Source organism: Oxyura jamaicensis, chromosome 26 (assembly GCF_011077185.1).
Source record: "Oxyura jamaicensis isolate SHBP4307 breed ruddy duck chromosome 26, BPBGC_Ojam_1.0, whole genome shotgun sequence".
Classification (NCBI taxonomy): domain Eukaryota; kingdom Metazoa; phylum Chordata; class Aves; order Anseriformes; family Anatidae; genus Oxyura; species Oxyura jamaicensis.
The window spans coordinates 3,022,196-3,045,475 of NC_048918.1; the positions used below are offsets into that span (position 1 = coordinate 3,022,196).

Here is a 23,280-nt window from a genome sequence, read left to right on the forward strand (position 1 = left end):
AGAGTTTGGTGCATCCACGTCAGGGGGTCCTCTGATCCCCCCCAAGGTGTTTGCCCAGTGCTGACCCCAGCAGTAGCCTGGGGGCTCCGGGGTCCCTCTCCCACCATGAGCACAGCCCAAGAGAGAGGAGCTGCCCAGCCCAGCTGTAATTATTTTCACTGTAATTTGACAGCCCCTGCTTCTGGGCCAACAATGCTTTCTGTGCACAGAGGGGAGGGTTTGGGATCTGAGGGGCTGGGGGCTGGCAGAGGCGGCCCTGAGCATGCCCTTGGTGAGACAGTCGGGGCATGAGCTGGGATGTTTGCTCTCCCCACAAACCTCTCCCATCCCCGCGGGGTGCAGTGGGGCTGGGCAGCCGCTCCTGCCAGGTACGTGCGGGTTTCCCTGCCAGAAAGCTTCGTCCTCCCTTGGGGAAGGGAACATGCCACCGGCCAGGCTATGGTGCCGCAGCTCACAGTGCTTGCAGGGCTGGCACTCGTTAACTGTGCTGGGGCAGGAGGTGGGGAGAGCCCCCAGGAGGGAGCTGGAGGCTCCAGCCCCATGTCTAGCCCTGATGTTGCAGTGGATCCTGAGCGTGAGGATGCAAAAAGATCGTGGCCAAGCTGCTGGCACGGCCGTCCCTCCAGGGCAGGTTATCCAAAGGCTCACGGGTCTCATCCTGAGTCCACCAGCCTCATTGCAACCAAAGGGCTTTGGGAAGGGCAAAAATGGTGCTCGATCCCCACCGGCTGCACCTGCACGGGGTGGGCAGAGCCGGGCACAGCCTCCAGTCCCCTTTCCCAGGGCGCCGGGGCTGCCGACGTGGTGGGAGAGCTCCCGCCCGTGTGAGGCACCGAGGAGGAATGTTTGCTGCGGCCTCCTTCCCCTACAGTAAACATGAACAGATGACCCCGGAGCGACATGCGAGGGTTGAAATAGTCTGTCTGTGCACTGGAGAGCCGTGGGAATGCAGCGGCCGCTACGTCACGCCGGGGGGACCGCGCGGCCGCAGGCACCGCCGTGCCGTGCAGACGTGGCCTCGGCCGCTCGGGGCTGGGGGAGCCCTGATCCAGCCATGCCCCGCACGGCAAGAGAGTGAAAAAAAGCCAGCCCTCGTCTTTGCAAGGAGGAAAAGATAGAGTGGTTATTTATTGTCATCAGCTGGCTCAGAGGGAGCTGGCGATCGCTGGCGGCAGGATGCTGAGATGCGGTAGCTGAGCTGCGTCAAAGTGTAGCTCCTTCCCCGCGTCTACGGCCGGAGGAATTGGCAGGATGTGTAGGGGAACGACTGCTGCATGGCGGCATGGAGCACTTCTTCCCACCTGAGATGAGCATCTGGAAAGAAAGAGGAAAAAAATCCCTACAGGGAAGTAGCTCAAAGCCTTGCAAAAGTGTGCTAGGATGGAGCACAATGAAAAAAAGCCCATTCCTCAAGTTAGTAGGCAGGTCCGGAAAGCAGCAAAACGGAGCTCATTCTGTTACTCTTTGGTGCTGGTTTATGGGTTTTTAAGAGGGCTCTGAGCAGCTCCTGGCACACCGTGGAGGCACAGGGGTGATGTGTTGGTGGCACGGCACAGGCTGGCCTCGGCGCTGGGTGCGGAGCGAGAAGCGAGGAGCAGGCTGCGCGCCCCGCAGCTCGCCCCCGGTGAGCAGGGATCGACACCTCCAGCAAGCAAAGACCCGGCCGTTATCACTTGCAGCTCCCGTTTCAACCAGCTTAACTCAGTTATACGACTTCACCCACCTGCAGACAGAGAAAATTCATCACTTTAATTTTGTGAGCCCCGCGCTGTTTTCTGTTAGGTTTTCCTACAGGTCTGCGGGCGCTTTCTCCACGTGAGCCACATCTGACCCCAAAGGGCACGGGTGCGCCGTGGTTCTTAGGAACTCAGACTTGTTTAGTTGCAGCCCGATGCGTGTTTTCCTAAAATTAGCCCATCTGAGCAGGGAAGGAGGCCCTAGCAATACCATGCATGCCGGCAATTTTCCACTCCTGTTTTTCAAAGCTAGGTACATTTTTTTGTTGCTCTAGACGGCCCGAATGTGCTTTTCCTTATCTAATCTTGTATTGATGTGTCTGTTAGACAAGGTATGCAGCATGTGTCACTTCTGAATACCAGCATTCAGGACAAGCAAGCTGCTCTGGATAAGCTATTAATATTTTTGCATTTCATACGTGCGAGGCTTTTCCTTAAAGCACGCAGTTAGTTAGTTAGTTCATTATTCTTGCCGCTTATAAAACAGTAATAAGCCGTGTCTACAGAGACAGAGCAGCCTTTGACACACACATGAAACCACATCAAGTCAAGGGAAACGACGGCAATACCGCACGTACAACAATAGCAGGGAACCAGACAGCCCCAAAAATAAACCCAACTCCCCACGCTGCATTAAGCGCTGCCTGATAATGTGCAGCTCGTAACAGGCAGGACACCCTGCAGCTGGTGAGATGTAGACTATTTTGGTCTTAGCAAATATTAATTAAGCCTCTGAGGATGGGTATTTGTTGTATCTTTTGCTCTTGACACAACGAAAATAATCTGAGGAAGCTGGGAAAACACCAAATAAGTATTTTTACTAAATGTGTGCATATGCCCCCGGCTCCGATGGGGGCACGGGGATGTTTTACGCTGTCCTGCAAAGGCTTTGCCTGGTGCTGGCCCAGATGGTGCTGTCCTGGTGATGGAAATAGCCAAATTTCTAACAAAAACTGGGTTTTGCTGCTTAACTTTAATTAAACATTGAGGCAAGATAAAGCAGCCTCCTTCCCCTCTGTGCCTGGCCTTGTCCTACAGGCAATACGGCTCACACGACCAAAATCTCCCCAACTCGAGAGCCTGAATTTGGGTGTAAAACTCCCCATTTAAGCAGCCGAAGAAGAATCCCCCCGTCTCCCGTAGCTCCTGGGTGGATGGAGATGTGCTGTGGTTAATGCTGTGGTCGTCGTTATCATCGCCAACCCCAGAACAGGGTGTTGGGTACTTTATAGCTGGTCGGAAGGAAGAGACTCATCTCCAAAGACAGCGCAAGCTGCCTCTAATTAATTGTCGGGGCGGCGGGTGTGAAGGGCTGCAGGCAGACAGATGTGTGCTCTCAGAGCTGCACCACAGTTGGCCAGGAAACAGGATTTTTTTCCTCTCCTGCAAACACAGTGGTTTTTGTTTTTTGTTTTTTGTTTTTTTTTTCAGGGAAAAAAAAAAAAAAAATCAGCCCAGAGTCACCCCAAAAAGTGGCAGCAGGAGAGAGCACCGTGCACCCCCCCGCAGCCCCCAGGATGCGCCGCTGCCTTTCAGGCTCCCATCTCCTGGGTGATAGTCAGTGAAATTCAGAAAATTCCTGGGGAAAAAGGAACATCTCGGGCACACACCACCCGTATTGGCATGGAACAAAACCAATTTTCCATTGAAAATGGGAAACCACGGCGGTTTCCAGCTGCGCACACCTCCTGGGCAATGTGGGCTGCGGGGCTCACATTTTTCCAGCGCGGAGCCTGATTTTGGGTGCGATCCGGTGCTCGGGTGGCTACGGCAGGGATCTGATTCACAGAGCCACAAACGCCCCTGGGTGCAGGCTGCAGGGAGGGCTCGTGCCCAGTTATTCACCAGATTCTTACTGATCCCCCCAGGAGAAAAAGCAGGGTGGGGCAGGGAAGGTGGAATTAATAAAAGAACAGGAATTTTAAAAAAAATAAAAAGAAGAAAGTTTTATGAAAAAAAAAGGGGAGGGGGGGGGAGAAAAAGGAGAAGTAGCTCCACAAAGTGACACTTAATTCAAAGCTTTTACTTTGGCTTTTCCACCTCGGAAGCATGAAAGCAGCTAAATTAGCAAAACAGAAGTAAACTGTTGACTGCTTCATTGCAGGATTAAGTGTGATAAATGGAGGTTTTGTTCAGCCTCTGTCCAGATGTTGTGTCTACGCTGGGTGTTTTTTTTTCTTTTTTTTCTTCTTTTTTTTTTTTTTTTTTTACATTCTTGGCCTAAGGCCCATATATATTTTGGATACTGCAGGGAGTATATAATATCATTGGAAAATGATGTGGTCTGGTAACCTTTTAAATAACATTTCCTCCCTCCTCTCTTTTCTAATAGTTTGTTTTTCTTTCCATGTTTTCCTTTTATTGGGGGGAAATTTTTTTTGGAAATTAATGAGGCCAAAGTTTTAAAACAAACAAAACAAACAACCCCCCCCAAACAAACCAAAGCAGAAAAACACACTGTTTCCCTCGCTGGTTGGGGGGCAAAAAGAGTTAAGGGACTTGTAAGGGCGCAGGCTAAGGATGTGTTTGGGACTTTTTTTTTTTTTTTCCTGTCTAGAAAACCTTCCTGATTATTTTTTAACATTCCCAGCGCACTTGGCCCAGAAGCCAGGCTGGGTTTGGGACAGCGACTTCAGTCCCTCGCTCTGCTTGCCTTGTCGGAGCCCCCGACCCCAAAAGGCACGTCTCTTTTGCCCGGGACCCGGCAGATCGGAAGTACCTGCCGCTGGAAGCTCCGGACGGAGGCGGCTGACCGGCCTTTCCTGAATCTCCGACAGGATCCAGCAGGAATTCAGACCTCCCAGCTTCAAGAAAAACAAACTCGGGCGGCGAGGGCAGTGCCCGCGGCGGGGGCAGCCGAAGCAGGGAGGTGGCCGACCCATCCCCATGCCCCGGGCAGCGTTCCCCAGATTTTAGCATCCCCCCCAAAATGCAAGCAAAGCCGTATTCCCACATCTCCACCACCCACACGGTTCGCAAGCGGCCGGGTGCTGCCGGGAGCTGCTTCACCCCACTGCACCGCTCCAGCTCCTCGCTCCCCTCTCGCCTCCCGTGCTCCCCCGGGGGGGGTCCCATTTTAATTTTTCCAGGGTCCACCTTAAAATCCCATCTCCGCCGCGGCTGTGCCTCAGTTGGCAAAGGCAGGGCTCAGCCTGGCTGCGGGAGAGGAGCCCGGCCCAGGCTAAAATTGTGTTATTGACTCAGCCGCTGGCAGCGCGCTGCGGGCCGGCACGCCACTGCACGGCATTAAAAGAGCATTTGGGGTCTCGCCGCCGCGGGGAAGGACCACGCCAGTTTAACCCTGTGGGAGCACAACCGGGATGCCCCAGGGATGACGCTGGCTCGTTTGGGTGTGCTGTGGGCAAAGGGGGGGTAGACAGGGGAGAGGCGTGGATGGGGATGAACAGCACCGAAATTTGCTGGTTTAACACATTTGTGCCAGCCAGGGTGGGTTCAGGGCTGGGGGAGGAGATGGGGTGCTCACCACACAAAACCAGGGTTTCCCCTGCTAGAGCAGGGTCTGGACGGCAGCAGCCTGATAATTCAGGACGAGATCTGCTGTGACTTTAATAACCCTTATCGCTTTCCGTGCTGGCAACGCAAGGTGAAGGGCAGAGCCACTGGCTCTGTGCAGCTCGGTGCCTGCAGACATCTGGAGAGGGGATGGGAAGCACCCGCAGGGCCGTGCCACTGGGATGGCCAGCACCAAAATCCCCTGTGGCTCTCGGATGATGCCCACAGCCAAGGCACACACCCTGGGTACCCCCATCCCAGGATGGCTGGGGTACCCCAGTGTCACCGTGCCACCAACTCACAGGGCCAAGTCCCCATTTCCCACCATGGCCCCTGCCCCGTTCATTTTTATTTTTGTATTTTTTCCACCAGGGCAACACTAACCAAACCAACGCCCCCCCCCCCAAAAAAAAAGGTGAGAATTTCAGCAGATAAAAACGCAAAGCGGCAGCCGCTCGCAGCAGTAAACACCTTGGAAAGTCGCTCCCAATTTTTCTCCCCACCGCCACCTCCCTGCCTCCCCTCCTCTCCTTCTCCTCCCCTCGCTCTCTTAAGGTAGCAGCGTGGGAGCTTTGCCAAAACATTGCGGTCCCGTGGGGAAGCTTTCCTCTCACTGAAAGAGCCCTTGCGCCTGCCAGCCCAATTAAAACAACGTGAAAGGAAAGCAGCATCTGGAATTGCGCTGCCTCTCACAGCCAAGTCACAATTGTTTAGTCTGAAAGTCGTTTCAGGGAGAGCGGGGCTGGCTGGCTGCGCAGTGGCCCCCACATCTGGATTTGCGGCTAGACAGCCTCTTTGGCTGCAGTCCTGTGTGCATGTGCATTTTTAACTTTAGGATATGCTGACAAGTTAAGAAGTCAGAAAGTCAGTCACAGCAACAGCCTCCGCGGCCCCTTCCTCCCTCCGCCCCTTTCTAACACACACACGCAGTTGACTAAATACAATTTTCTGACATCCTTTCATCTGGAGAGAGTTTCTTCCCCTTCCAGCCTGCAGCTCGGGTCCCCTAAGAGTTATTTGAGCTGAGCCAACACATGCGAACAAAAAGGCTTCTCTTTGCTTTATGCTCAAGGGCCCGTCTGTGCTACCCACGTTTCGCCGGCAGCGGGGCCGCCCCACGCGGGGACCCCCCCCCGGCCACCTTGCGTCCTCCCCAGGGGACCGGTGGCTGCCAGGACGGGCTTTGCCCATCGCCACCCGCAGGGACCGCACGTGGCCGGGGCTGGGATGCGGCGGGGTTGAGCTCAGAGGGCAGGGGTGTGCAAAAAGCCAGCTACCGATCCCGGACGGCACCGCGGGAGCGCTCCCGAGGCCACCTCGCTGGGTTTGGGCCAAAGATTTTGCCTGGTTTGGGTTTGTTTTTTTTTTTTTTTTTGGCTCCAAAACTCTGTGGATGAGGTGTCAGGGTGCTGATCAGCATGGGGGGAAGAGCGGGATTTGGTGATCCTTGTGGGTCCCTTCCATATGGGAACATCCTGTGACCCTAAGAGGGATGAGGAGACAAACACAGAGCCATGGCTCAGAAAAGCCCACACTGCTACGTGGCCACAGTGAGTGTGCCCACCTGCATTGCTTCACCCCACAGCCAGAAGCTCCCCGAGCCCCCACCTTTGTGGTTTTCCCCCCCCCAGGAGTGGGGACGAGCGGTGGGGCTGGCTCTGGAGCAGCGCCCGTGGGCAGCATCGTGCCTGGCCCCGCTCGCACCTCTCTCTGTGCCCAGCTCTGCCTCCACGGCATCGCCCTGCCTGCTGCACCAGGGCAGTAAAAAAGCGATAAAACGATAAAACGGGGGAAAGCTGCCATGTGAGGAGAGGCGGGTGGCACGGCCGGGCCTTCCAGCAACACCCAACCTCATCGCGCCCCTCACCCTGGCGTCGAGCCCTGCCCAGCCCTGCTTAACCAGCAGCCACAAGCGGGGTGCCCAGCGCCGGGAGCGAGGCACGGGGGGGCTGTTTGTTGGCCTGAGGCCCTGGGGCGAGCTGTTTGCCTTCTTTGCAAGTTCCCCCCCCCCTCTCCAAACACGCCTTCGTGCGGCGTCTCAGGCGCTGCGTGTGTGCGCGCGGCGGCGTCGCCACCAAACTGGTTCAGCAGCTCGGCGGGGCGAGTTCTGTTGTTTCGAAAGGCTCCCAAATACATGTTGTTCGCAAGGCTCTCCTGTATAAATAAATAGCAGCGTTTCTCTCCTGACCTTTACTCTTTTGCCGGGTTTCTCCTAAGTGCAGAGCACACGAAATAGAGCCGGGTAGCCAGCGAGGAGCCCCGAGCACCGCGTCTCCGGGTGGGCGCGCGCGTGGCGGTGCCAGGGGACAGCTGGTGGCCGCCTGCCGCATCCTCCTCCCCGGACCTTGGGTTCGGGAGAGACCCAAAAACATCAGCATTGCTCCTGCCCTGAGCTGAGGAGGGGCCAGAGGAGGGATGGAAAAGCAGTGCCATCAATGCCAGCATTCACAGATCGCAGGCGAGGCCTCCGGCTTGTGCCGAGCTGAGCTGCGAACCCCCGGTGCCGATAGCAGCCCCCACTGCTAAATCTATTGGGGATTTCTTTTTTTGCCTTGTGGTTTGCAGGCCTGCCGGGACAGCGAGGTTGTATCTCCAAGTGTGGCTGGGTGGCCAGAGCTTTTGCAGTTTGATCAGGAGTCTCGTGGTAGCTGGTGTTTACTCTGAAACCTGTCGTGTGGCTTTGTTCTCTCCGGCTTGCAAGAAGGCCGGGAGATCTAGGGAGCCCGAGAGGAGAAAACACATCCAGAGAGCAATAAAAGAAAAATAAAACCTGGAGGAGCCTGGGGCCGATTGCAACCTTCTCCCTGCAGGGCCCATGGTGTGGGTGGCTGGGTTTTGGTGGGGCAAGAGCAGCCCCTCGCCCTCTGCGCACAGAGACCCCGAGGACACCGGGTGCCGGAGCCTCACCGGTGCTCGCTGCGAGCTCACCCACCCCGAGGTCGCTCGTGCTGGTGGAAAGCTATCGATAACTCCCTGATTGATGGCTGGGCAAACTCGCCTTGTTTACCAACGTGGGTGTCATGCTGACAACAAACAGGTCTTTACCTGAGTGTGTCATAAGCGAGGGAGGACGGTAAATAAGCGATGACACGTAACGCTGCAAAGCCCTGGGCCGCTGGAAACAAAGGAGCAGATTCCTCCTCTGCGTGGCACGTTGCGGCAGAAGCAAATCGAACGCTCGGTCATCTCCTTGGAAAACACTGGAGAAAACAACATCAGCAGCTGCTTGGAAAAGGAGAAAAGGAACATTTTACCTCGCCCCTAGATCACTGGGGCAGGGGCTGTTTCTATCCGAGTTTGCCCAGCACACACGGGCATTGTGGCAGGGCTGCAAAGAGAGCTCACGATATGGGGGGCTCCATGTGGGCATGATGCTCCTGGGGGAAGAGGCAAAAACCTTGTGCAAAGCCACTTAGAGCAGTCCCCATGCTGCAGCCTCTGGCCCATGGATGATACCCTGGGACCCCCATGCTGGGCACGGGGTCCCCCCAACACCCAGGGCCGCAGCCAGGGCCCGGCTCATGCCTCGCCGCATCCTCTCCTGAACAAAATCCAACGGGCGGTAATTACTGCCGTGCCAGAATCTCTTAATTACACTGCTGCGGGTGCCAGGCAGGCCCAAGGCTTTGGAGAAATGAGCCTGGATTTCAGCAGAAAGCCCATCAAAGTCTGGAGCAAAAGCCTTATTGAAGCAGCTCGCCTGGATATGCACGGGCACAAGTGAGGACGGAAAATGCCCCTTCCCCTGCCCACTCCCCTGCTCGAAGCCTTCCCCGAGCACCTCCATGCCCTGGGGACAGCCCTGTCCCCAAGTGCTGCAGGTGGCAGGCAGGAGGGGCTGCATGCCTGCAGGGAGGGGACAGAGATTTTCTCTCCTTTCCCTTCAGCCACGAAATGGCACAGCTCCTCCAAAAGCACTTTCAGTCTGTCTTCACCCATTTTATCTCCTTATGTCGGAGATGGGTGCTGCAGATCAGCCTGACTCAAGGCAGGGCCATCAGCATTTAAACTCAGGTCCAATTCCTCCCATTCGCTTCCCGAGCATCCTTGAGCGCATCATTTCCCTTTGCCTCAGGTTCTCCACCTGTGAAACGGGGCTGAAAACTGCAAAAAGGAGCTGGGCAGTGCCTTGGGCCATGCAGATGCTGGGGCCGCTCTCTGGCAGTAACTCCGACGGCTCTCCCTTTTCGCCAGGGATTTAATGAGCAGGGAGGCAGCGAGCCCGGGAGGTGCTGAGCTGTGGCGGGTGCTGCTGAGAGCTGCCGTAAATCCATAATCTCAGGGAGACCCCCACCAAATTTCAGGACGGACAACCCCAGGGAACAGCGCGACAGCCACGGGGGGTGCGGGAGGCGAAGCTGGGAGGTGCTGAGCGTGACACCCGCAGGGACAAAACTTTTCCTTCAGCCCCCCCCCCAGCCCGTGCCACACACGCACGCGCTTGCACATGCACGCACGCACACACAGCGTTTCTGGGTTTATTTTATATTTTCTCTCGTAAAGATTTGTGTCCGTGCTGCTCTCCTATCAAAGCCAGCAGTGGCCCCTAGGATAAACATGCGGTCAGAAGACAGAAAACTCCAGGCTAAAACACTATTCGTTTCACCCATAGCAGCATAAACTGAGAGGCTTTTAAGAAGGGCGAATGGTTTTCAGTAAATCTCTCATATCAGCAGAAACCTTTGAAAGAGTTTGTTTAAAGGCTGTGGAGATAAACAGCCCGGCCAAGTGTTTGTTTAAGATGTATGTACTCTGTGTCGACTGGTAGGCTGGTATTTATATCGAGGGGGGGGGGGGAAAGGAGAGCGAGGAGCTTTTTGACCCTTTGCTAGCTCGGGCTGCGTGAACTTGGGCGCTGCAGGAGCCGGGGGGGGACGCGAGGGGCGCGGGGGCTTCGTTTCCCCGCCGTGCAGAGGCGTGCGAGGTCCCGGCTGAGCTGGCCGTGCCAGGCACCGGCTGGATAAATGCCTGGCCAGGGATTCCCTGCCTCGCAGGGCTCGTGGTTGGAACCAGCGGCACGGGGAGAGGGGAGGGAGAAGGATGCGCAAAGCCCGGCAGGCAGGAGGGGGGCTCAGCCCACTCACAGCGGAGCTCGAAGCCTTCTCCTGCGTCCCAGTGTTGTGCCTTTGGCTGGAAACGGCCCCTCGGCAGGCAGCAGAAGGGGGCTGAGCGAAGGCGTGCTGCATTTCGAGTGCTGTTGGCTGTAGGGTGACAGAGCTGGGGGTGGCTAGCAGCGTGCAAGCATCGTGACCGCGATGGTCCCAGGGACAGGAGGGGACAGGGAGAGCAGAGGGCAGAGGGCACCCGAACGCCCCCGAGCAGCAGGAACACGGTGCTGGGAGGTGCCTTTTGGTCACAGCTCTCCGGAGATCCCGCAGCTGAGCCACCCGAGCACCCACGTGCGCAGCTGAGCACCCACGTGTGTACCCGAGCACCCACTCATGCACACAAGCACCCACGTGCTCAGCCAAGAACCATCACTCGGCACCCAGGGGTCCCACGGCACAGCCCCTTGGGCAGGGCAGAGGCTGGGGGTCCCCCAGCAAAGCACCCCAGATGGCAGAGCGGGGGCTTTCCTGGCAGCGAGCTGGTTCTGTCACCTTCCCTCCCAAACCTGCCCTGGTAAATGATGGTTTTCACCCCCCTGAATTAAACGAATGTGGACACTTAACAGCCTGCCTCCAGAAAGGAGGTGCTCTCAGAAGGGACTTGCTCTAGATTTATCCTTGTGTAGCCAGAAGCAGGATTTGGCCTGTTTCCTCAGCTGAGAGGGCACACAGCATCCCACCAGCTGAGCTGGGCACGTGAATAATGCTTGTAGCATCTTCCCTTGTCCTCAGGGATCCCGGCAGCACTTAGGGATCCTCCAGGTCTGTTCAGTGCTGCTTCTGCCACTTCTAGGGCAGGTGCTGGGGTCAGGATCAGAGTATTGAAGGGCAGGGAAGGGCAGGGCTACCTCTACTAGGTGGAACCTATACACTGAGTGCTGAAACCTCAGCTGTTCGAAATCACTGGTGCCAGTGCAGTAGCACCAATTACACCAGCTGATTTGGCCCAGAGGGGATTGAGGTGCAACTGGTGCTCATATTCTCCACCACTGGCAACCCAGGGCACCTGGATAAAAGGGGCTCAGGGCTGGGGCTGTGTTTCCCTACTCCCTATAGCAGCATTGGTGCTCCTTGGGGATAGGATGCTGGCTCTGAGGTCTGGAAGGTGAGTATTGACTTGGGCAGCTCTTGACTTGGGCAGCAAGTCCCAGAAGCTGTAGGTAGGATCCCAGATCTGCAGGATAATTGAGTCGGATGCTTTCCAGCCTGAAGGGAATGCAGGCTGTCTCCCCTTACCTGCTGTATTTTGCAGGTATCATCGTGATTCATAATCAGTGCTAGTGCCCCAGTTGAATAATAATAAAAAACCAATGGAACACTTTAAAAAAAAAAAAAAAAGTGTGAAATGGAATTTGGAAGAAAAAAAGTATCTTTAGCTGAGTGGTTTGTTTGCAGAAAATCAGATGATCCTGTTTTGAGCTTTTAAAACTGTTGTCGTGTTTGTAATTGTTAGAGGCACTCAGTGTTCTCCAAACAAAGCCCTTTGGAAAGTGCCTCCCTGTCTCTGAGCCGCACAGCCGAGGCGCTATCGGCCTGCTCCTGTTTCCTCCTTTCTGCTGTGGAAGGCTCCTCAAGCTGATCTGTGTTTGAAAAGTTTGGAATTGGCCACAGCTGGTAATTCTTGATGCATTTACCCTCACTGCTTGATGCACTGCTGGGTCTATCACAAGGCTACCGAGTACCCCAAGGCTGGTTGTGGAAGATTTTGCTGTGCTCCCACGAGGAACATCAGTGTTTGGGACAAGCTGGGGGGAGCCCAGCACTGAGGATGGAGCCGATGCATCCCCTCACCCCCCAGGGGATGCTCGGGGGGGCTGCCCCAACTCGCCCTTGCAGCAGAGTGCTCTGATCTCCTGTGGCTTACAAAACAGGCCATGATCTCCCTGCACTGCAGTGTTTTTGTACATTTTCCCTGCCCCGAAACTTGGCTCCCCCTGCACCAGGATCACGGAGAGCGGAGATCCCATCCTCCTCTCAGCGACCTCTTACACCGTTATCGGCTGCCCTCCTTAGCCTTCTCCGGGCTAGACTAAACAAACGCAGCTCCTCCAGTCTCTCCTCGTGGGTTATGCTTTCCAAACCTCTTATCGTTGTTTCTCTGCTGTTCTTTGAACTCCCTCTGGTTTGCTGATCTCCTTCCCTCCACCTCCTGCCCGATGGGCAGCACGGGATGAGCACCAGCCGAGCATCCCCACCGCAGCCCCTTCTGCTCCACACCCCGTGGGTCTGTGCTGAGCTCTCCATCAAACGGACACCCCACATCACTTTTTATTCTGCCCCTGGCTCGCCAGCTGCCATCAGCTTTTTTGCTTGTGGTGCCCGCGCTGTTGGGCTGACTGCAGCCCCTTAGGTCATTCCTCTGTTCATCGAGATGGTTTGGGGCTAATCCTGCCCCTCCAACAGCCTCCCCTCTCCAGGACGGTATCGTGGGTGCTGCGTGTGAGCTTCCCACCACCTGAACCATGAACCCAGGCTGGGGGCTGTCCATCCTCCCCAGCCTTGGACAAGCCCTTTCACACTGGTGGTGAAGCTCTGGCTGCTCCTGGTGGGCTTTCCTACCCAGCTGTGCCTCTGCAGGGTGAAGATTTTACCTCGAGACCATTGCCTTTACTTGCTTAGGAGAACACCGGGGGCTGCACCAGCTTTTTGGAAGCCAGCCGTGGTCCCATCAGCTGCTTTCCCTATTTCCACTGACCTCTTCCTCAGAGAGCTGGCTCGTTGCAGTGTTCAGGACAAACCCATCCCCTCGCTGCTATCTCTCAGCTCTTTACAAAATCGACTGCCTAATAATCTATCTGTGCGTTTTTCTGCGTATCAATTTATTCTGGCTAATCCCCCCCTTTAATCAGAGGCCTTATGACTGTCTCCTCCGGCCCTCCGGGAATTCACCACCTGCGTGCGAACCGGTGGATCCGGAGGGATTTGGGCCCTCCTGGTGTACGAGGGGGGACCCCAGGGACTTCTCTAGGCCTGTCTCCAAGTGGAGCAGTGGCAAGGTCTGGGGGCACTCTGGGGCTCTGCATTGAGCGGTGACAGTCACGGTGAGGTGACAACCTTGGTGCGGTGGCACTGCTCCCGTGACAGAAGGGCAGGGATGTGCCAGGCTGGCTGGCAGCAGAGCTCTTTGCCGTGCCCATCACCTCGCTGCGTATCACAAAATCAGATCCTGAGGTCCCACCTTCCTCGCCCGGGGGGGATTTGGGTCGTCTTGGTTCCTTTTCCAGCCCATAAAATGCCCGTTCCCCTCCCTGGCTCCGTCCTTCCCCTCCTCGTTCCTGTGCAAAGGAAAGCCCTCAGCGAGATACTGATTTAAAACCCAGAAGCCAATACTTTTCTTTTCAAACCTCGGCATTTCATCTTCCCTCTAAGAAGGAAGGAAGCCCCTTTTGTTGAGTACACAGCCTGTAATTTCCCTGTCAGATCCTAGCAGCAGGTCAGTGTTGTGACTGACTGAGTGAGGATCGCTCCCTTAAGGGTAATTACACTAAATTTCCTTTTGAAGGACAGCTTTCGCTGGATATGATACAAGGAACCCGCTTTTTTTCCATTCACTTAAATTCATGAATTCAGCGGCTGTCACCGTGCGCGCGGGAGCTGGAAGGGGCGCGAGTCCCCCGGCGGAGGCGGCGATGGGCGAGCAGGGACGGACGGGCACCGGGAGCTCCTCAGGGCTGCGGGGCTGGAAAGTGGCTGCGAAGGGACCTGGGATTTCTCTGCCCCCCCTCCGTGCTCCGTCTCCGCTCGCCTTCCCGTCCCTGCCACCTGGGTGGCATCGTGAGGCTCCATCCATCACTCTCCGGCATCTCGATCGCTCCTTGTGGGCTCACCCTCCGTGTGTCCAGGAGTCACTCGTCAACAACAAACAGTTAAAAGGAAGAAAATAGGCTGGAAATATCAATGCACTTTGGTAACAATAAACCCTGCTTTTAATTTATGCTAATATGTAGGGTTGTGGTGACAGTAAGAACAAAATTACAGAGTGGCTTTCTAGCTGGTAATTATCCCTCCATTTTCGTTGCTCGGGAAGATGGACACACAATTATGCTCTCTTGCTGTATATTAATACGGATTCTTGACATCTTCAGCAGACCTGGAGCTGTCATCGGGCTTTTTGTCTACTTTAATTGAAAATTAATGGTTACTGTGTTACCACGGAAACCGTGGCAATGGACGCCAATAGCGCTCACATATCAAACAGGCACTGGTGGCATTGTCTGTCCGTGTTGACCTTGAAAGTTAAAAGAAAAACTTAAATTAAAAAAAAAAAAAAAAAGGAGAGGGGTAGGAAAGAAGGGGGAAAAAACCTTGAAAACCGAGGGGTGGGTACTGGGAATCAAAGGAAGGGAAGAAGGGGGGAAAAATGAGGGATGTGAAGGAAAAACTTGGTGTCTCTTGTATCTGGAAGGGGAGGAAAAAAAAAGCCTCAAAGCAAGGAGTCGGAGAGCGCCGTGTGAGTGCAGCAGCCTCGTGAGCAGCTCCGGGGTCCCCCCAGCTCGGTGTCCTGGAGCCAGGAGGAGCGTGGCCGCTGGCATGTGAGCAAGGTGTGAGCGTGGGGACAGCATGCCAAGGAGCCCCCGGCAGGGGAAGGACTGGGGGAAGCTGGAGGGGAGAAAAGAGGGAAGGCAAGGAAGAGAAATAGGTCGGAGGGATGAAAGTCCAGGTTTGCTTGGAGCAGGAATGCTGCCTGAGCGGCCGGTGGGTGCAGCGTGCTGCCTCTGTCCGGGTCAGGAGCAGGGAGGGAGCCTTCCTTCCCATTGGAAATGTGATTTTAGGTACTTTCTGCTTTCCCTGGTGCCCACCTTTCACTGTGTCCTCTCTTGCCTGGATCACCAAGGGCAGCTCAGTGCCTTTGTTAGTGAATAACAGAGGGGCAGGCTTCTCTTCAGGAGCTTGGGACTTCTGGGTCCCCTTCACACCTAAGTGATCTGCCTAATTGGCTTGGCTTTTCCTCCTCCTCTCTTGCTCTCTGTGAGTTTCCCATGACCTGTGGGCCTGCTTTTAGCAGGGGCTGGAGCATGGGGAAAGGCAGCCGCCGTGCATTCCCCTGCGCAATAAAATGCCACCTTGGAGCAAGAGGATTTGTGGCTGGCAAGGAAATCGTCAGCGCCCTGGTGTGCCTCCTGCCCCAGCCTGGGACGGAGGCAGAGAAGTGCCCGGGTAAGAAATGTTGTGGAGGATTGAAGTGGGAGCAGTTTCATCAAGAAGTGGAACAGGGAAATTTGGGAAATCCCGTGACAAGGCGGACATCCCGCAGGGCCCTGTGGCTGCTCGGTGCCGCTCAGCGCACCCACGGGTGGGATGGTTTTGGGGCCAGCCACGGCGGAGATGCCCGTCTGGTACCTACATGCCCTGGTACCTTCATGCCCTCTGCATCCTTGCTCCCTTGCAAACACCTCGGATGCGGTGCTAACGTGAACCCCAGCCCCTTCGGGAAGGTGATCCGGGGCCTTTTAAAGCCGAGTACCCCGGGAGCCCGTCCTCCTCCAGAGCAAACAAGAAGACAAACACAGCGGAGGCGTGCCTGAAAGCCGGAGTCTTTTTTCATTTTCCCTGCATCCCTGATCCCAACCTTAATCCCCGCACTGAATCCTGTCAGCCCGGCTGTTCTCGCACTGACATTGCTGCAGGCATCTTCTCCGCTGCCTTCCCTCAGATCTGCCTCCTCCTGGGACGTCTAAAGAGGACTCCGAGATTTCTGTGTTACTGGATGATTCACTCCGTGCCCTCCAGCAAAGCGCTGGGGCTCCCCGGGGGAAGGAAGGAGGTGGAGGGGGGACGGGGGCTGCGGTGCCGATGCCGTGCCGGCGGATGCTCCGGCTGCACGCTGAGGCTCCGGGCATCTCAGCAGGGTTGGGCAAAAGCAAGAGCAAGGGGTGGGCATGGACAGGGTGCTGCTGTTGGTGCAGGGGGATGTACCGATCACCCCGGAGAGCTTACCCATTTTGCTGTCAGGCCGTTACGGTAAGGATGTTCCTGATTTTGCCCAGCTAGCCATTGACCAGAGGCTGTGAGAGTTTGGGCACAGGGCACGGGCTGCCTGCCTGGCCCTGCCACCCACAGCCTTTGGGGTGGGGAGGACCCCAGGAGAGCATGGTGCTTTTTCCAGGTGGGTCTCCCAGCCCCGTGCCAGGTGCCACCAGTTCTCCCCTCTTGGTGTGACACCAGGGGCTGGTGACAGCGCAGAGACCTGGGCTGAGCCCGTCTCGCCCTAACCTCCGAGGTGCAGTGGGGTTAGAAGTGAAATAAGCCTGTATGCCAAAATCTTCACACCTGGCTACTCATAGCTGTGGCAGCAACACGGGGCAGGGGTCATCAGCTGGGGGCTTGTGCCTCAGGTGGAAGCAAAGCCCAGACCCAAGCACCTCTGCCTTTGGGCAGCTGGAAAATCGAGCTCGTTGTGTGCCTGCGAGCAACAGGCTCCACGTTTGAGCGGGTTTACTCAATAAAAAACAACTGAGCCCAATTGCAACCCCTCCAGCAAATGTCTCCCTTGGCTGGAGAGGGGATGATGGCTTCTCACGTCCTCCCTCGGGCCCCTTCCCCTCTCCCAACCCCAAGCAGTGTGGTGGGACCGAGAGTGCCCACGGGCACCTTGGCAGCCCCCAGGGTGGACCCCAGGGCTCTGTCCCCTGCTGGGCCCACCCGAGCCAGCCCCGAGCCTCGCAGGCACTTGTCACCTCTCCTTGTCACCTCTCCCCGTGCTCTGATCCCGCACCCGAGCGGGTGTCAGTGCGGTGGCATGCGGCTTCTTCTGTGCTTTACGTGGGCGCTCGGCAGACGGGCTGCGGGTTGGTGTTTTAATTCTCTGTGTGGGGACTTTAACTGTACATGTTTGGATTTTATTTAGCCTGCGTACGTGGGTTTTATGACAGGAAAGGTGGGCATTTTAATGAACTGCTCAGGACACAGGAACGAGAATGGAAAGAGATTTTCAATGGCGCTTTAATAAATAACAAAACACATTGATTTAAATGTTGTAAGCAATAAAAAGCCTATATATTATTGAACACGCATAGTTCCTGTGACCTTAAAATCCATTATTAACCCAGAAATCCAGCCGTGCCTGCTACCCGGCCAAGAATATTTCCACTTTTGGGGTTTTGGGTGAAGGGTACAGGATGGTCTCGTGTGCACCAAGGGGCAGTCCGGTGGCGTGGGGAGGCTTGCTTTGCAGGGCAAGTCTGGGGATGTTACGAGGAAAGAACCATCTGTGTCGGACCATGAAGTCATGTTTTCCCTTTGGGAACTCCCCCTCGCTGGCACCCCCAGCCCTGCCCTTCCCCTTCGCTCCCGGGGTGCCAGCGGGGCAGTGGGCAAGGACGGAGGGGATGCGCGGGGAGCTCCAAGCGGTGCCCGGCTGCTGCCAGGACGGTGGCATCGTGGAGCAAGCCCCGTGCCAAATCCGAGTGCTGTCTTTTTTCCCAAGTTCTCTTTTTTTTTTCTTTAATTCTCAGATCAACGTGAAGGGGGCTACGGCCCCGGCCGAGGTCTGCAGTAACCCGACGCGGGGGCAGAGGGGGAGGGCTGAATTCCTTCAAGAGCCTGAAAATATCTTTCTTTTTTGAAATGTTTGTATAGCATGACTTGGCCGATTTACCTCATAATATCTCACGTTGGCCTAAAGCCGAGGGCATTAGCGAAACTGTGAGCCAGATAAATGATTCTAGCGCTTTTTCTTCTCCGTATCTGCTGTTACAATAAAAAGGGCCTTTTCCATCCAACCGCCTCCCGTTAACCCAGGCGGTGCCGGGGCCAGGAGGCAGGGGAGGCGCGGAGGCGGACACCGCTGGCAGGAGCAGAGGCCGTGTGTTTGCACAGCCAGGAGTGGAAAAAGCCGTGGAGTGCCTTTGTGTTTCCTGGCACACGGGGGCTGCGAGCCCGGAGCTGCGAGCTTGCGGGCAGTGACGTTACCCAGAGGAAGCGTTTCGGTATTCCCATGCAGTCGCGGCAGACACGGTTCCCAGCTGATGGGTGTCTTCTCTGGAGGCTGCGGCCTCCCTCCAGATGCCACCTCGGTGGTCTCCAGGATGGCCTCAGTCCTGGCATTCAACACAAGGGCAAGAGAATTTGGGTTTTTTGCTTTTTTACAGGTCTGCCTCCAAGCAATGGGGGCGCGGGGAGGGCTGCGCTCACGGCAGCGGTGTGGTGATGGCTAAGAGGGTTTCCTGCAAGGCGTGCACAAGCATTGAACAGCAAGGGCTTAGTTGACCATCAAGGCAAGGTAAAGGCCCATGTCACATCTGCCAGGACAGCAACGCGTGGGGCTGCAGTGGGGAGAGCTGAACGGGGAAGCATCCACATCCCTCTGCTGAGCGCAAAGGGGGGGCAACGCGGCACGGTGAAACCACTGGTGCCGTGCTGCAAAGGTTGGGTTTGCACAGGCAAGGGGCTTTAATATGAAATAACCTCAATTAACCTGCAGCAAATCCCCAGCCCTCATTTTTTGATGCTTGTGGGGAGAGGAGCAGGACCTGGGGGCGAGGGGAGTGCATTTGGGCTGCTGGTGGGAGCCTGTAAAAAACGATAGGGCAGCCAGTGGGACCCTTCCTCCCCTCGGTGTGCTTGCTGTGACCCAGAGCAAGAAGATACTGATTTTACTCAATTAAATTGCTTTAAAAAAGGACAACTCCATCGATGCTGAAAGTGTCCGGACACTCGGAGTGTGGATCAGATCCGGGTGTTTTTGCTGGGGACGTGGTGGCTTCACTCTCGGCAGCAGCAGCTTCGGGTCGCAGCTTGCTCTCCAGCTTCTGGGTGGATGTGGACGTGAGCGCAATTCTGACGACGGTGTTTTCCCAGCTCACTCCCTGATGATGGGACCTCACCTCTGAGAACCAGAGGAGGTGGTGCAGCTGATGAAACTCCGGACTTGCTCAAACCCAGGTGATGAAATGCCAAACGTGCTGCTGGGTACCACTAGGGAAGCCACAAGTGTGCAACGGAGGAACCAGCAAAGCACCGTGGAAATAACTGTGTGACAAACACGTGTGCAGGGCAGGGGGTGGTCTCCTCCCTCCCAGGCACACTGGGGATTATTACACAAACCTCCAGAGAAATGGTTCTCATACGATTAAAAAAGTGATCCGCCATACGAGGAGGTGCGCCCACTACATTTAACTGAGCTAAGTCAAACTCAGCGGAGGCTCTGGGATTCTGGCTGTAGAGGTTAGGTATCACAGCTAACATCGTGCACCCGCTGCGATTATACGCCAAGGGCTGGGACGCAGAGGCTCCTTTCAGCAGGGCTGTGGAAGCGAGATACGATGCTCGGCACTATTTTAGGACCAAGGCACGCATTCAGCCCCGGCACATCTCTCCCATACCCCACACCATGCAGGGCTATTGGTAATCCGCGCTGTTTGGGCTCTTGCACCCTTCCTATCGCTGCCACATCTACACTCGGGTATCTGATTTGGCCTCGGGGAATTATGCCACAATTAGTTGCCCGTTTCCTCGGCTACGGGGATCCAGAGTGAGCCCAGAGGTGGGATTGGGATGAGCCCAGCTCCCGGCGCACCCCGCTCGGCGCGGGGTAGGTGCGCACCTCCCTGCACGTCGGTGACCTCATGCTGCAGACATGGATGAGGTCACTGGGATAATTGCCCTCCCAAAACGCCGTATCTTGCGGGAAGAGGCTGTTATGAAGCTGGAGAACTTGCTAAGGCAGAAAGTACGTTGTATGCCCCTGGCCGAGAGGGAAGCTCGGCAGCAGAGCTTGCCAAGACCTCCAAAAAAAAGACCTCAGGCTCCGGGGGCATGGCAGGGGAAGAGACGCCGGCAGCCAAGATCGGGCGCTGGGGGAAGCCAGGGGGATAATTGCAGGAGGAAGATCCGTGGTTCCCCGCGGGCAGCGAGCGCGACCTTGCAGGGACCTGCCCTCCCCAGGGCACACGGGGCTGGGCTCACCGCATGGAACACGGCTCCAAACGCTCCGGGACAGAGCCCTGCAGACACCGGGGTGCTCAGCGCGGCCGAAATTCAGCAGGCTGGCTCAGCTCTAGGGCTGCACCTGGAGCAAATCCCTGCAGCACGCTGTGCCTCAGTTTCCCTGCTTGCACAACAGCAGGAACGATGCCCTACCACCCTCGCAAAGCAGTCGGAAAGCGGTGTTGGCAAAAATGTCACGGGAGCGATGTTATCGCTCACCTAACCCTCCCCGCTCACCGCCAGGGAAAACTCCAGCATGTTTTTATCCTCCGGTACAGAGTTGCTGCAGCCTCAGAGCGAAGCGGTCCCTACCCTGCAGTGGTGTTCCTCCCCTGCTCCGTTTTCAGCTGGTTCTTCTCCCCGCAGCCACATGACAGGTATTTGAAAAGAGGCTGAGAACAGCGCTAGCAAACCCTCACAGTTACCGGGACGAGCCAGACTTTAAGGAGACGGCATAGGAGTGAGTTGCACAGGAAAACAAACAGAAATACTTTTGTCACCGCACCAGAAAAAAAAAAAATAAAGACAAAAAAAAAAGAGGGAAAAAAAAAAAAAAATAGCCACTCTGTGGAAAAAATCAACTCTTTCCTGAATAAAGCAGAAAAAAATGCTGCCGTATTGAGCTGTGACATATGGTTACACAAATAGAAACCACAGAGGGGAAAATCATGTTTTCTCTTTCATTATTTATCACTCTCTAACTGTCTCCAGCTGGGTGAGTAAACAGCCTCATTGGGCTGTAATGAGAACAGCCTGCTGCCACTGTGCTCCGGGCTGCCGGATCCGGCGGCGCGTGTGGACGGGGGGTGCGAGCGCTGCGCCCCCGGCCCCGCGAGCTGAGCCCCCCCCGGGACGGGGACACGCGGCCCCCGGTGCCCGCAGCCATCCTCCCTTCGGCAAGCGCTAACAAGGGGCAGGCTCGGAGTTAAACGAAGCGGGCTGCTCCCGGTTATGGCGCGGGGGAATTATGTGCCCAATTTCCCCCCTGAGCCGCGTTGCAAATTGACTCCTAAGTGTCCCGTGAAATGGCTGCATAATTTGCGCATTTGCGAAGCGGCGGCGCGAGCGCGGTGCAGGCGGGAGATGGCTTTGCTTCTCGCTTGGTTTTTAGCTGGTTTATCGCCAGCTTTGCCCACCCCGCGGCTCCCGCAGGGTTTTATCACAGGGTCTGTGGCTCTGCTGCTCTCTTATGGCATCTTCCCTCCTGTCCCATCCTAAGCGGCTCCAAAAGCAAAGTTCCGTGCCTCTCGCCATACCCGGGCACCAAGGCCACCTTCCCTTCCCAAGCCACAGGACCAGGAGAGGCTGTGGTTGCGGTGATGTCCCCCGCTGGTCATTGCTCCCCTTTTATTTGGATCTGTCCCTGGGAGCCCTCTGGGACCCATGGTGGACATGCAGCAGCTGGCCCGCATCGCCCGAGTCCCACTGCTTTTTACCATTTGCCTTGCTGGGGGGGGGGATCAGACTTTAAGATTCAGATCTCCTCGATTAGGGCAGGCTGTGGATTAGGCTCTGAATTAGGTCAGGGTATTGGGTTTTTCATCCTCTGTGGTGCTTTCTTGTTTCTCCCCTGCATCTTCCTTGGGGCAAACTGGAGATTTCTTGGCCAAACCACAGCCCGTGCACGTGGACCGATGGGCATTACGCACGACCTATGGCACGGGCACAACGCTGCAGCCTGGCTTCAAGCTGCCCCTCTCCTTGCCTGGTCTTTGCACCCAGTGTTGAGCACTTGGGACTGTGCAGCCATGGAGGGCATTGTGCCACCGCTGGGGGACCGCATCCATCCGAGCCCTTCAGGGAAGAAAAATCCTGGCCAAAATTCAGCGAGTCCTTGACCACGAGGAGCGGGGACGGGTGGTTTCCCCTCTGCCATGAGTGGCATTCCTAGCAGAACCCAGTCCTCCCAACAAACAAAAAACTGGGAGCGAATGGCAGCACTTTTAAAGAAAAGTGGCCAATTTTGCATGCTGGTTCTCCTCTCACCTCAGGAATCGTATATGCCACATCTGGAGTGAAATTGGGTCATTGTTGAACAAAGGTCATGAAAGAAGAGGAAAAGGCTTTCTGGTAGGAAACCCCAGTTTCTGTGCTCCCAAGTAAAGTTATAAACAGAGTGGCCAAAAAGTGCAAGGAGCAAAACATCTGTGTGTTTACGTGGTACGCCCAGCTGTGCGCTGCTGAAAATCCAGATTTCACCACTTCTGCACTTCCTGCGAGCTTGCAGTGGGTTTTCAGAAGAAAAAGAAACCAGTGAGAACCTGGCTTTTTCCTGCTAAATCTTTGCCTCCTCCAGACCCATGGCTTCAGGTCAGGGATGTCAGCGTATGTCTCGAGAGAGCAGGGAGCCAAAGGCTGTGGGAAAAGCGAGGTGTCCGGCGCGGCTCTGATTCAGCCCAGCACAGGAGCACATGCTCCCATCCCATTGACTTAGCACTCAAACACCCGCCTTGCTGAATCAAAGCCCTCTTACAGTAAATACTCACTTAGCTTTCACAATCGCCATCTGATGATCTAATCCCTGCCCGTTTCCCTGGGAAGGGATTGCACAGGCGACGCGCTCGGCAGCTCCTTTCCGCAGAAAACTCGGCGCAGAGGCCTGCCAGACTTGGAAGCGTCGAGAAACATCTACAAATAAGTAAATAAATGTGAAAGCTTGGGGTTAGGCTCGCCGAAAGGCGGCTTTGCCAGGGAAGTTTTCCAAAGGGCAGACGGTAGTTAGGAGGGGCTCTTGCGGGACGTGGTGTGTGTTTTCCCCTCGCTCTCTAACCGGAGTTCGGTCTCCGTCACATTGGGTTTTTGTGGTTGCTCGAGGTGCCGCCGGTGACCTCCCCAGCTGCTCCTGCAGGACCAGCTCTGCCCAGCCCTGGTCCCACGAATTCCAAGCCCTCCTCCTTCGGGTCCCATTGCTTGGAGCATTGCACAGGTCGGATCCTGACCTCCGGAGCCTCCAAACCCACCTTTCCATGCAGCACCAGTTACTGCGCTGCCCTGCC

The 23,280-nt window shown here is 56.0% G+C and overlaps 2 long non-coding RNA genes across 2 annotated transcripts; both read left to right on the top strand.

The window, feature by feature from the left end:
• Nucleotides 1-757: 757 nt before the first annotated feature.
• LOC118178344 lies at nt 758-15,394 on the top strand. Its single transcript, XR_004756131.1, has 3 exons — nt 758-769; nt 10,165-10,173; nt 14,895-15,394. It is a non-coding gene; the product is annotated as an uncharacterized LOC118178344 (long non-coding RNA).
• On the top strand, nt 11,413-14,779 carry LOC118178343. Its single transcript, XR_004756130.1, has 2 exons — nt 11,413-11,517; nt 13,928-14,779. It is a non-coding gene; the product is annotated as an uncharacterized LOC118178343 (long non-coding RNA).
• Nucleotides 15,395-23,280: the final 7,886 nt, after the last annotated feature.